General features: G+C 48.1%; 1 long non-coding RNA gene across 1 annotated transcript in view; it reads right to left on the reverse strand.

The window, feature by feature from the left end:
• Nucleotides 1-4,911: 4,911 nt before the first annotated feature.
• Nucleotides 4,912-9,561, reverse strand: part of LOC112827028 (uncharacterized) — a 10,398-nt gene continuing 5,748 nt past the window's right edge. Inside the window, exon 2 of the long non-coding RNA XR_003209137.2 lies at nt 4,912-5,102. This is a non-coding gene — a long non-coding RNA (uncharacterized lncRNA). The remainder of the gene's footprint in view (nt 5,103-9,561) is intronic.

Below are 9,561 nucleotides of genomic sequence, written 5' to 3' on the forward strand. Positions count from 1 at the left end.
TTCACATGAGCCTCTGTTTATACAGGCTGGTGGTAGGAAAGTTCCAAACTCTCATTTGATAGGCGGGGCAACTGCGGTGCAGGGAGCTCAGGTGACTTACTTGGGATCCCAGAGCCAGGTGGTTCGTGTAGAGCCAGCACTGTGCCTTTGCACCACGAGGGCAGGCGCCCTGAGCTCCGGCTCCTAGGGAAGGCTGCCTGCCTTGTCTGCCTGGCAGTCAGCACCGATTGCAAATTCTAGCTCTACAGACATGTGATGGCAGGTGCTTGCCCATTGGTAATGTTTCTAGAAATGGAGTGGTGTGGAGGACCAGTGCCCCATCCTCTGGTCCAGGAGGCTCTGAGCTGGCAGGTTAGTGAGGGAGCTGATCACAGAGGGCAAGAAGCTTTTGGGATAGTGGGGACCATAGGAATTTGTGGGATGGAGATGACAAGGTGGGGATACAGAGGGCTGTTCCCATTCTGTTTGGTGTCTACAGTTGAGGTGGCGAGTTCTCCTTCAAATGGACACGACATATATGTATGGGTACACACACACACACACACACACACACACACACACGCATATAGTCTTTCCCTTCTTTAAAAGTGGCGTGCTTATTGTAGATACCTTGCAAATACATAAATGAGAAAAAAAAACCTAGCCATACTTTTGACATAAAGGGACGACGATTATTAATCTTATGTGTACCAGTCCATACTTTCCTATGGATTGTTTTACCCAGTTGAGTTCATAGTGAGTGTATCCTTTTAGATCTTGCTCGTTTCACTTCACAAGTGCGTTTTCCATGTTATTACGAATTCTTTATCAACTGTCCTCCTTTGGGGGGCAATTCACCGTGGCTTGCTCATCCATTTGACGATTATTGGACATTTGGGCTGTTTCCACATTTTCCACATGATAACATGGAAATAAAAATGATCTCTATACCCAAAGATTTTGTATATAAATAGCTAATAATCACAACATACTTCGATAGCTAATAAAGATCATAGTGATATATTTTTTTTTCAGAGAGTTTCCTAGGAACGGAGGGCGGCTCGATCAAAGGTCGACCAAGCTCCAGACCTGCCACCAAATTATTTTTTAAAAAGGATGGTTGCGATTTTCCATCCCACCAGCCCTGTTTGAGATGCACGCGAAGGGGCACCTGAGTAGCTACAAAAGAGGTAGAGGGGCAGTGGAGGCTTAGCACAGAGGTGACCATGTCTGGGTTCGCATCAACCACAACACGCCCGATGCCCCAACAGCGCGGCCCAGTGCAAGTCATTTAACTTCCATGGGCTTCGGGTTCTCATTTTCACCATGGAGTTGCCGTCGAGGCTCCCTCCCAGGGCTGTTTCCAGAATCAATGAACAGTTACAAGTGACAGGCTCCAAACGGTGTGCATCCAAAGTCCTCATCAACACCAGCAGTGGCGAAGGATTGGTAATAATACCCATCCAGGTCTCAAGGACCCGAGCCCTTGGTTCACACTCCCGGCAGACGCGGGGAGGCAGGGCTGACCCTGCGCTCCGGTGGAGTCAGAGCACGTGCCCTCTCCTTATACAATCGCTGAACAAATTCTTATAATTTAATCATGACTTTTAATGTTTGAAATGGTGGCTTTTACATTTTACTGGAGCTCCATTGCCGGCTGCTCTGTGTTATACCCCCTGTTTATATTGCAATGCAAATTATTCCTGGTGGAGAGTTTACAAACTGCACTTCCATTATTAATAGGGTTATGATTTCCCCCATTCCACTCTTATCTCTCTTGCTCGTGTAATACATAATTCATGCTCCCCACCCTTCGCCCGTCTCAGTGCCAGGGTGCAGCTCTCTCTCTCTCTCTTTTCCTGATGACTGTAATTGGTATGCAGTGAGAGTCAAATGACCATGTCCCTGGCCTCAGGCTCTCTCTAACGGTGTTTTCTGGAAGGACTAATGTAGAGGAGAAATCGAAGCGCTGGGCCATCTCTGGTCAAGGCTTGAGTTCCAATTCTTTCTGAGCTCGGAATCCTAGGCAGACACGCATGGGGCTTCCAGGGGCCCTAAAACAGAATCGGCCAGTCGGAAGGAATGGGGTATCTTGGCCGAGGATGGGTCACGGCATTGGCGGGGGTGGGGGTGAGGTGGTGGGGCGAGGGGTGAGCTCTGTGGGCTTCAGCTGGCTAGCGTGGTCTGGGTGTTCCTGGACAAGTCGGAGCCTCGATCCTCCACCCCATACTCGTTGAGTGCCCCTCCCTGCAGGTGGGAGGATGGCCATCTTTTCCCATACCCACCTTGACATTTAAAGCCCTGGGCTGGCCCTTCTCACTGAAAACAGACACCACAGTGGAGTCCCGTCAGAAAATCCCAGGCTGGGGGTGGAGAGCCGTCGGTCTCAGAACTGGAACTCCTCCTACATGCTTGAGCTCAGGGACCAAAGGCAGGCAGACCCTTTCTCCACAGGCAGCTCTGGGTTGCTCGGTGGGGGTGCACATGCTGGAGGCTCAGGGAGGCTTCAGAAGAAACTGACCCGAGGAAGCCACAACAGGGGGCCGCTTAGCCCCCAGGAAGCAAGCCGTTGGGGACACAGGGCCACCGTCCTCTCAAACTGCTTTGCAGGCCCTCCCGGCTTGGGCTTGGGCGACAGTCCCAGGACACTTGCCTCCATCAGAGGGGACATGTATTCTTTGATTGAAATCCTGCATGCTTCCCCAGATGGCAGGGTTCCGGCTGCCTACACCTCCTCTCGGGGGATATTCTTTCTCACCTGGCAGGTATCCTGTCTCCGTCCATGGTCACTCTGATGCCACACTTCTCCAGAAGCTCTTCCCTGGGCGGCCTGGTTCCCTCAGCTGACGGCAGCCCTTCCAGCATTGTAGTTCCTGCGTGGGAATAACTTCTTCCTTGTTAAGCCTGGGTGCAGCCCTCTTGGGTGGGTGGGTAGGGGGTCCTGGAGCATGCACAGTGTCACACACACAGTTTCCCTGCTGATGACCCACCACGAGGACCCGAGGGACAGGCTGGGTTCGAGGGCTTATTCTTTTCCTCGGTGCCCTGATCAGTGCCTGGGAGTTGGGGCATCTCTGTTCCCCTATTCGAGAGTCTTAGTTCCCACAGTCAGGGGCAGACAAGTAGTCTCACGATTCCCCTGACTCTAAGTGCTTGTGCTGGGGACTCGCTGGGTCAGGTCCCCTGGGTGGGGCCACAGAGAGCCCGTCGGACACCTCCCTGGGCTTTCGTAGTCCCCGAGGCCGGAGCAGCCGCCGGGTCTGAGCAAGCCCAAAGGCCCTTTCCAGAGGCCCTGTCTGGACGCCCTGTGGCTGTTTCCTCACCACAACCCTGGCAGTGACAGGAACTCCTTAAGTCCCTGCCGGGCACACACCCCCATTTCCCGGCAGGCTCTGGACCGCACCCTGCCCTCGCATCTCCGTCTCTCCTCCTCTCCCTGCTCCTCCCTCAAGCACACCTTCACAGACACACACCCATCAGCTGCCCACGGCCGCACTCACAGACATAAGGGCACACGGACGCATGGGGCTGTTGCAAACACAGATCCTCAGAAGTCAACTCAAAAGCACACAGAGGCACAGACACGTGAGCACACACGTGAGACGAACATGGACACGCCCATGAACACGTGTACACACATACAGAGGCACGCATGAGCGTATGCACACGAAACAGGACCCGGGCACAAACACACGCACACCCAGCCCACGCTCACTTCTAGGAAAGCCCTGCTTCTTCCCCCACGTGCTGGGTGCATGCAAAGCCACAGTTGCGTACTCAAACCCACTTGTACCTCCAAGGCCCCCGAGTGACTGAATCATGAAGCACTTTCCTGTTTAAGTTTATTTTCTTCTGGCAACAGGGAAATGCTTATTTCCAAGAAGCAGAGCCAGGGGAGTTCGCCGAACCCTCGCTGCTGTGGCTTGGGCACATTTTGGCATCGGGCTCTGTCTCTCGGGGCTCTGTTTATACAGCCCCATTTCTCCTCTTTCTCCCCATCTCTGGGTGCCACCAGGGTGAGCTGAGCCGAATCGAGTTGCCAGTTTTAAAGCTTCTGTTTATTGGACATTGACAAGACCCCTTTGGCCATTGCCAAGGATCCGGGGGTGACGTTTGCTAACCTCTTCCCTGAGTGTCTTGCTTCCTAGCTCCAGGAGCTGAGAGTCGGTTCAAGCCTCCTGTTTATGGCAGGTCTCTTGTAAAGTCTCCTGTGGCCATCTGGAGTGGCTGTTTTGTGTGAGGGACTCAGCTTTACACGAATTAACCCCCTCAAAGACAGGGTATTTTTTTTTTTTTTTGCCCGTTTTGTTTGCAACTGTCTCCTTAGCACTAGGAACAACACCAGGCACACAGGAGAGGCTTGAGGAATATTTGTTGCATGCATTATCTAATCTGACGCAACAACCCTTTGAGTTAAGTATTGTTTTTCTCATTTTACAAATTTCTCATTTTACAGAGACTGAGGCTCCTCGTGGAGCCAACCACAAACCTGCAGTTAGAAAGTGAGCGAGGAATTGAACCCAGGTCATTGGCCCCACGGTGCAAGTTTCTGTACCGTTAGGGGTGGTTGGCCTTTCTGGTCTTCGGAATCCCGAACTTTGAGAACTGTGTAGCTTATGATTTATGCCACAGTCCCTTTAGGGTGAATGAAGGCAGAGCCCGGCTCATAGAAGCTGAACCCTATCATCTGGATAAATGGGTCACTCTTCTGCAGGCTCCACTGGTTTTGGGGTTTCCCTATTGTGTTCCCAAGTCTGGCTTGTCTTTACCTAGAACAACCTCGGGTCACAGGGGAGAGTTTCTCAGAGTGACAAAAACATACCTGAACCAAGCCCAGGTGTGCGTCTACCCCGGACCCACCAGGACAGTCTCATCTTCGGGAACTCGTTGGTTGTGTGATGCTCGAGATTGTTTGATTCATTGATTGATTGATTCATTCTTTCAGCACATCTTTATTGATCACCTCATATCATGGTCCTGTGTTTTGACTCTGAGGAAACTGAGTTGGATTGGATGTAATCATTTCTTTCAAGGAGCGGGGGCAGTCTAGTGGAGGAAGCAGAGACGGGACCAAAATATGCCCTGGGCCACAGCACGAACGTAATAAGGAAGCCAGGGCATCTCTGAAAGAGAGAAATTTGCTATTTCATCCTGAATTATCAAACTATGGTGAACAACAGAATCACTTTAAAATACAATAGCTTTACAGGCCCCGGGTATGTGACCTCAGAAAATCTGGGAAGGAGGGGTCCAAGAATGTGCATACTTAACCATCCCCCTGGTCGATTCTGGGACAGGGGGTCGGGGGTGGGAGGGCAACACTCTAGGAAGATCGACACCGTGGAGTCGGAGAAAATGTCACAGGGACAGTACTACACTCTTAAAGGATGTACAAATGTTTGTCAACAAGCAAGAAGAGAAGATGCTTTACAGTGTTGTAGAGTCAATTTTAAAACACGTTTGCTGGACAAGTAACTAAATGATGAAGACACAAATAAAATACAACATAAAAATGACTCACTCAAGGTAACTAACCACTGTCCTTAGTTGAGTGCGTGCCCTTCCAGAACTTTTTTATCAACATCAAATATATGAGTACAATCCCCCTGTGTCTCAATCTGTGTCTGTGTCTGCCTCTACAGCTATGTAGAGGCATTTCCAAATGCGGCTCAGGAGCACCATCATCGCTGTGGCCTCTGCTGATGCTGGGACCCCCAGGATGCTCAGGTTCCTCTCCTTTTGCTCGCCAAGAATCTAAAGACAGAGAAAACTCTGTCTTCTGTGTGTGTGTGTTTTTAATTGATACACCTCTTTCTATTTTATTGAGTTTATTTTATAAATAATTTCCATTGAAGTAGAATATAAACATGCACATGTCCTAAGTGTCCAGCTGCTGATTTTTCTCAAGCTGACCACACTGCTGTGACCAGCACCCAGATCACGACACAGAGCACGACCAGCAGCCCCTCCATTCCCGTTCTTCTCCCCCTCCTCACGCTACGACTTGGGCAGGAGACTCGGCGGTGGGACTCAGAGGGGGATTTGAGGTCCACACACCACACTCTTCTCTGTAACTCCCTCTCATTTTCCTTTGGTGTCGCTTCTCTCCCCAGGTGCTCATCTTCAACTTCCGTGTCTGCGGGATGCTCCCAGCAGGTGAAGGCGCAGGGACAAGGTCTGGCTCCAGCAGAGCCAGGGACAGAGCTGAGAGCTCTCAGCAGTGGCCAGATGACGGGTTCTGGGAGACGGGCTGTCCTGAGAGATCCTCACGAGGGCCCAGACCCTGTTCACATTTTGATCTCAGTCAATTCTGTGACATCTTGCTGTTCCTTTGCACAAACATGCTGCTGGAAGTGCTGCTAGAAACCTACAGGCTTCTTTGGATTGAGGCCCCATGCAAATGGCCCTCCTCTGCCTCCCCCTGCCCCCCATGACACCCTCTTCCAGAATGATCTCACATGTTCGAAGCTTGATTCTTCACCAACTATCGGCAACAATTGTCACTGCTCTTTGCCCTGGAGCCCTTTAAATAGTTGTATTAATTATTTTTTATTTTTATTATATCTATCTTCTTTTAATTTCAAAAGGAGCATGTGCTTGTGGGAAAATATGCGAATCATAGAGCAACTATAAAGTGAAAGCCTTTCCTATTTGCTCACAATTCTGCCTTCCCACTGCCCAGGGGAACCCACCAGCAGCAGAAATATTGTGTCCTATACCAGAGCTCTCCCTTTATCCCTTTCTTAGCTTTTGCCTAAACTGGGATCATATTATCCTATTTTACAAACTTTTCTTGGCATTAACAAAATGTCATGCTCATCTTTCCAAATCAGTCCATACGAATCTATTTCATTCTTTTTAACAACTTCATAGAAGTCAACAGTTTGGATGTGCCATAAATGACTTGCCTGGTCTTTATTTTTTTTTTCGGGGTGGAGGACGGTGGTACTTAAATTGTCTCTTACTTTTTCTGCGACAAATAAGGCTGCAGTAAACATGCTTTACACTTATATTTGTCTGAGTGCTTCAAATGGAAGTCTGATGGCAGGAGTCAAAGCATAAATGCCTTCTAAATGTTGATATGTTATTACCAGCAGAGTAAGGCACAACTTTCCCCTCCTTCACCATTGTATATTCTAAATCTTTTAAATGTTTATCAATTTATTGGTAGAAAAGACGATCCTTTTTTGATTTATGTTCCCCTGTGCCCTGATAAGGATTAACATCTTCCCATAGTTTTTCTTTTAAGTAAGAACTAACCCTCTCAAGAAAAGAGCCAAGAGACAAGGTGGTGGGTCCTGGAATGTTTGGGGAACAGGAAGAAAGTCTGAGTCTGGAACTCAAGGCATAAGGATGGAAAAGATGTTGGAAAAGTTGGCAGAAGGCCAGATCGTAAAAGGCCATGTGTGGCTGGGTAAGGACTTTGGGTTTTACCTTAAAATCAGTGGGAACCACCAGAGGCTTTTTTAAAGAGGGAGGTAGACTGAGCAGATCTGTGTGCTAGCATCTGTGCACGGGGTGGATTGAAAGAACGAAACTTGGAGGGGGTGGTGGTGAGGGGAGGCGGGGCGGGAGAGGGAATGAAGGTAATGGCTCACTGTAGGGATGGACAGAAGAAGCCTTAGTCAGGAAACACTGACCTTCTTTTTTTTTATTTTTTATTTTTTAATTTTTTATTGTTATGTTAATCACCATACATTACATCATTAGTTCTTGATGTAGTGTTCCATGATTCATCGTTTGTGCATAACACCCAGTGCTCCACGCAGAACGTGCCCTCCTTAATACCCATCACCAGGCTAACCCATCCCCCCACCCCCTTCCCCTCTAGAACCCTCAGTTTGTTTTTCAGAGTCCATCGTCTCTCATGGTTCGTCTCCCCCTCCGACTTACTCCCCTTCATTCTTCCCCTCCTGCTATCTTCTTCTTTTTCTTTTTTCTTAACATATCTTGCATTATTTGTTTCAGAAGTACAGATCTGTGATTCAACAGTCTTGCACAATTCACAGCGCTCACCATAGCACATACCCTCCCCAATGTCTATCACCCAGCCACCCCATCCCTCCCACCCCCCACCACTCCAGCAGCCCTCAGTTTGTTTCCTGAGATTAAGAATTCCTCATATCAGTGAGCTCATGTGATACATGGCTTTCTCTGATTGACTTATTTCACTCAGCATACCACCCTCCAGTTCCATCCACGTCATTGCAAATGGCAAGATCTCGTTCCTTTGGATGGCTGCATAATATTCCATTGTGTATATATACCACATCTTCTTTATCCATTCATCTGTCGATGGACATCTTGGCTTTTTCCACAGTTTGGCTATTGTGGACATTGCTGCTATAAACATTGGGGTGCACGTACACCTTCGGATCCCTACATTTGTATCTTTGGGGTAAATACCCAGTCGTGCAATTGCTGGATCATAGGGTAGCTCTCTTTTCAACTGTTTGAGGAACCTCCATACTGTTTTCCAGAGTGGCTGCACCAGCTTGCATTCCCACCAACAGTGTAGGAGGGTTCGCCTTTCTCCACATCCCCGCCAACATCTGTCGTTCCCTGACTTGTTAATTTTAGCCATTCTGACTGGTGTGAGGTGGTATCTCATGGAGGTTTTGATTTGGATTTCCCTGATGCTGAGCGATGTGGAGCACTTTTTCATGTGTCTGTTGGCCATTTGGATGTCTTCTTTGGAAAAATGTCTGTTCATGTCTTCTGCCCATTTCTTGATTGAATTATTTGTTCTTTGGGTGTTGAGTTTGATAAGTTCTTTATAGATTTTGGATACTAGCCCTTTATCTGATATGTCATTTACAAATATTTTCTCCCATTCTGTCGGTTGTCTTTTGGTTTTGTGGACTGTTTCTTTTGCTGTGCAAAAGCTTTTTATCTTGATGAAATCCCAATAGTTCATTTTTGCCCTGGCTTCCCGTGCCTTTGGCGATGTTTCTAGGAAGAAGTTGCTGTGGCTGAGGTCGAAGAGGTTGCTACCTGTGTTCTCCTTTAGGATTTTGATGGACTCCTGTCTCACGTTTAGGTCTTTCAACCATATGGAGTCTATTTTTGTGTGTGGTGTAAGGAAATGGTCCAGTTTCATTCTTCTGCATGTGGCTGTCCAATTTTCCCAACACCATTTGTTGAAGAGACTGTCTTTTTGCCATTGGACATTCTTTCCTGCTTTGTCAAAAATAAGTTGACCATAGAGTTGAGGGTCCATTTCTGGGCTCTCGATTCTGTTCCATTGATCTATGCGTCTGTTTTTGTGCCAGTACCATACTGTCTTGATGATGACAGCTTTGTAATAGAGCTGGAAGTCTGGAATTGTGATGCCGCCAGCTTTGCTTTTCTTTTTCAATATTCCTCTGGCTATTCGGGGTCTCTTCTGGTTCCATACGAATTTTAGGATTATTTGTTCCATTTCTTTGAAAAAGGTGGATGGTATTTTGATGGGGAGTGCATTGAATGTGTAGATTGCTCTAGGTAGCATTGACATCTTCACAATGTTTGTTCTTCCAATCCATGAGCATGGAACGTTTTTCCATTTCTTTGTGTCTTCCTCAATTTCTTTCATGAGTATTT

Source organism: Callorhinus ursinus, unplaced genomic scaffold, assembly GCF_003265705.2.
Source record: "Callorhinus ursinus isolate GAN/ISIS: 27379988/994484 unplaced genomic scaffold, GSC_fseal_2.0 scaffold38, whole genome shotgun sequence".
NCBI lineage: Eukaryota > Metazoa > Chordata > Mammalia > Carnivora > Otariidae > Callorhinus > Callorhinus ursinus.